This window comes from Canis aureus, chromosome 4 (genome assembly GCF_053574225.1).
Source record: "Canis aureus isolate CA01 chromosome 4, VMU_Caureus_v.1.0, whole genome shotgun sequence".
NCBI classification, from domain to species: domain Eukaryota; kingdom Metazoa; phylum Chordata; class Mammalia; order Carnivora; family Canidae; genus Canis; species Canis aureus.
This window is the reverse complement of record NC_135614.1, coordinates 39,950,517-39,954,976: the sequence shown is the minus strand read 5'-3', so window position 1 is coordinate 39,954,976 and position 4,460 is coordinate 39,950,517. Positions and strand designations below refer to the sequence as shown.

The window sequence follows — 4,460 nt, the reverse complement described above, 5'->3', positions numbered from 1 at the left end:
AGCTTGGGGCAGTACTTCCCCAACAGCAGAGACAGGGTGGTGGTTGACTGGAGGCAAGACTTAGCATAGCATTCAATGACACTGGATCACAAAATGGAGAAGCTAGTTCCTTCTTGATTCCCTTTCCATCTGGTGCTACTGACCTTCCACGCCTCCCTGACACTCGCGGACCCCTCTTGAATAACGGGGGGACACAGGCACTCAGCCTCCTGCAGGCAGCCGGATCCAGCTAGAATGTCACACATTGCTTTGTCCTTACCACATTTAGTTTTTCAGTTCCCTTCTTCACATGTAGAGGTGCCACATTTCCATGGCAGTAGCTATCTGAGGTCCTTCTGAAATGGACTTATTTAAATTTTTAAGGGATGCCGGGGTGGCTCAGCAGCTGAGCATCTGCCTTCAGCTCAGGGCATGATCCTGGGGTCCCAGGATCGAGTCCCACATAGGGCTCCCTGCATGGAGCCCACTTCTCCCTCCTCCTGTGTCTCTGCCCCCCTCTCTCTCTGTCTATCATAAATAAATAAATAAATAAATAAATAAATAAATAAATAAATAAATAAATCTTTAAAAAAAAAAAAGAGTGAGGTAAATTTTAAAAGTTATATTCAGGGGATTCCTGGGTGGCTCAGCAGTTTGGCACCTGCCTTCAGCCCAGGGTGTGATCCTGGGGTACCGGGATCGGGTCCTGCATTGGGCTCCCTGCATGGAGCCTGCTTCTCCCTCTGCCTGTGTCTCTGCCTCTCTCTCTCTCTCTCTCTCTCTCTCTCTGTGCCTCTCATGAATAAATAAATAAAATATTTTAAAAAATTAAAAATAAAAGTTATATTTATTTATTCAGGATAAAGGGAGGTCGTCATGAGATTCTAAGCCCCTTACAAATTCATTCAACTTTTAGAAATGGCTTTGGATTTCCCCTGAGTATCCCATTCTATTAAGAGCTGACATTGGGATCCCTGGGTGGCGCAGCGGTTTGGCGCCTGCCTTTGGCCCAGGGCGTGATCCCGGAGACCCGGGATCGAGTCCCACATCGGGCTCCCAGTGCATGGAGCCTGCTTCTCCCTCTGCCTGTGTCTCTGCCTCCCTCTCTCTCTCTCTGTAACTATCATAAATAAATAAAAAAATTAAAAAAATATATTTAAAAAAAAAAAAAAAAGAGCTGACATTATTGGCCTCCAAAGACCAAGCAGAGGGACTCTACATCAATCAAATGCATTATTTAATTCATTTATTCCAATTCCTCTGCAAGATAAGTAATACTTTGGGAGCTCTTTTTACAAATGGGGAACTGAGGTACATGCCCCAGGACAGCTGGATGTAAAAACATGAAGCCTAGATTGTTTCCTAGGCCTCAGAGTGACTCAGAACAGAAGAGCGAGGTAACCTGGCTGCTTTCTGAGTTACTAGGATAGGTTTCCCACTCTCAGGGTTCTTCCAAGGATTAAATGAGATAATGAGGGAAAGCCCTTGGCTTAGTGTCCTGGCACGCAGCGTTTGTCCAGTAAGTTTTCTCTCTCCTTCCCAGGGACAGGCGCAGGGCTTTAGGACAGTATATGACTGGTTAGTCTGTTTAACAGCTGCTCACTGGTTTCCTACCTCCCCACTCTCCTTCCTACCCCATCTCCACATGACTGCTAGATTAAGCTGCTAAAATCCCAATTCTGACACCACATGGAGCTCTTCAATCTTCAGTGATTCCCTATTGCCTGGAGAGTGAGAGGAAAATGCCTCAGCCCAACAGTCAGAACCTCCAGGAGATGCCTTCAGTATAGCTCTCCAACCTTCTATCTGGTCCCATTCCCAGGGTGAGAGCCAGCATTTCCCACAGCACTGCCTTGTCTGTGATGATCTGTGAGGCTCCTGGTATCTTCTTCTTCTTCTTCTTCTTCTTCTTCTTCTTCTTCTTCTTCTTCTTCTTCTTCTTCTTTTAAGATTTTATTTATTTATCTGAGAGAAAGAGAGAGAGAGAGGGAGAGAGAGCAAGCACAAGTTGGGGGAGGGACAGAGGGAGAGGGAGAAGCAGATTCCCTCCTGAGCAGGGAGCCCGACATGAGGCTCAATCCCAGCACCCCGAGACCATGACCTGAGCCAAAGGTAGATGCTTAACTGACTGAGGCACCCAGGCACCCCTTCTGGTGTCTTCTCTTTAAAAAAAAAAAAAAATCATTTATTTATTCATGAGAGATACGGAGACAGAGAGGTAGAGACACAGGCCGAGGGAGAAGCAGGCTCCCTGCACGGAGACGGATGGGGGACTCGATCCTAGGACCCTGGGATCACGCCTTGAGCCAAAGGCAGATGCTCAACCACTGGGCCACCCAGGTGTCCCCTGGTGTCTTCTTAACAGACAATCCAACCCACCATTTCTTAAAGCCTGTGCCAAATGCTTTTTCTCCCAGGAAGACTTCTCTTAACCTCCCGTCTCTTCCATTGTCCGCCCGCAGTACTTGGTTCATCCTTGTGTGAGAATCCTCATGCTTCCCTTCTTCACATCACAGCTAGGCAGGGTCCTTTCTTGTGTTTCCAGCATGAATCCAAGTTCCTTAGAGTAGGGCAGAGACATAAAAGTTTTATTCATTTCTGCATTGTTCGTTGTGTTCATAATATAACATTGTGTTCAATAAGCATGAATTGAATATCAGTTGGTGCTAAAGGACAAGATAGAGATATGGGTTATACTCAACAATAAAAGATCAATTAATTACCCTTTCTTTGAAAATAACTCATATCTCTACCCTACCCTTTTGTATCAACTGAACTCGATTCACAATTATCAAACCATGTAGTGAATACTGAGGATGGAGAATGAATGAGATGTGGCCCTTGCGCTTGAAGAGATAAAGGCCCAAGCACAAACTTAGTGCCAGGGTGACAAGCACAGCCGCCAAGATAAGAACCCTACTAGCTTGCACTCACTTGCTGCTTCCCATGTGCCAAGGGCTATGGCAGGCTCTTCATATGCATTATCTTATTCAAGCCTCGGACCAATCCGATGGATTAGATTCTTCTTATTAGATTCTTTGTTTTATAGATAAGGAAACTGGAGTTGCTAATGGTTGAGTTGTGTGGCCCAGGACCCTCGTTAGGGATCACATTCAGGGACATATTACAGAAGTCCACCAACCAGCAGCCTGGGGGCAGGGTGTCCCAGGCTGTGCCATCAAAGGCCAGACACCTCCTGTCTTTCAGCTTAGGGTGTGACCTTTCTCCTCTCACTTGTCACTTTGTGGTTGCAAGATGTCAGATCCACACCCAGACTCACATCTGTGATCTAAACAAGGAGTAGGGAAAGGACAAGGAAGAAAAGTCACAGGCAATTAGTCTGACCCCTTTGAAAGAGTCTCTGGGAAGCCTTAGCAGTACACTCCATCTACATGTCATTGGCCAAAGCCATGTCATTTGAGCACTCTTCACTGCAAGGGAGGCAGGATATGCAGTTATATAAATGGACTCCTTGCCAGGCTAAACAAAACCGGAATTCCTTGAGTAAGAAACAAGGAGAATGGATATTTGGTGAGTAGTGAGCAGTGTCCATTACCCTACTTTCAAGCCCGGTCTTGAGTTTAGTGGTATACTAGAAAACACCTAACTGGCTAGGGGTGCAGGGGAGGGGGCAGGAGAGCTCTGATTTGTGGCATTTGCCAATTTCTGTGGTGTCAATACTCTCATTGTGGGTAACATTAATCTACAAACATGAGTGCAAATGGCTTACAGAATTCCTGAGGATTTAACAATCCTCTTTCACAAGGTGGTGTGAGCCAATTCCAGAACATCATCGCCTTGAACCTGCCTGACTCCAGGTAAAACACTCTTTACCACGGTACTTTCCCAAATGCCATGGGACTTCGGGCAGGGAGCATCCAATGGGCATCCAGGGACCATGCAATTCTTGAACTTTGGAAATCTGTTGAGGCAAAAAGACCATCTTGAGATCAGATGTGCTACGTATTTAAGTAATCCGATATAACCGAGAGGTGCCCTTCTACAGGCAGACCCGTGGCAGACAGGCCTGAAGCCCCTGGGAACAAAGGGTGTTGCTAGGAGTGACACACCGAAGGTTCTTCCCCAGGAACACCGGCGGAACATTAGGACCCTGAGTCAGGGACTCAAGGCCAAAGGCCCTGATCAAGCAACTAATACCTAAAATTGAGAGAAATGGAAGAAATGTTCTTGCTCTCCTTGCACCATCTTCTTTCCTACTTTTACGGCAGTGGTTCTCAACTAGGGTGATCCTGCCCCCTGGGGAAAAATAGGCAATGTCAAGAGACATCTCTGGGTGCCGAACCCGAACCCGGAGCAGGGTAGGGGTGCTACTAGTATCCATCGGGGAGAAGCTAGGGATGCCACTAAACATCCTACAACGCACAGGATAGCACCCTGACCCAAAATGTCCGTGCCACCATCGAGAAATGAGCCAACAGATGTTGCCTCCATGAGTTCTGTGAGCCACAAAAAGATTTATT

General features: G+C 46.6%; 1 long non-coding RNA gene across 1 annotated transcript; it reads right to left on the bottom strand.

Annotated features, from left to right (window-relative positions):
* Window positions 1-1,157: 1,157 nt before the first annotated feature.
* On the bottom strand, window positions 1,158-4,012 carry LOC144312588 (uncharacterized). Its single transcript, XR_013378092.1, has 4 exons — window positions 3,710-4,012; window positions 2,914-3,268; window positions 2,359-2,539; window positions 1,158-1,944 (listed from the first exon to the last, which is right to left on the bottom strand). It is a non-coding gene; the product is annotated as an uncharacterized LOC144312588 (long non-coding RNA).
* Between the last annotated feature and the right edge of the window lie 448 nt (window positions 4,013-4,460).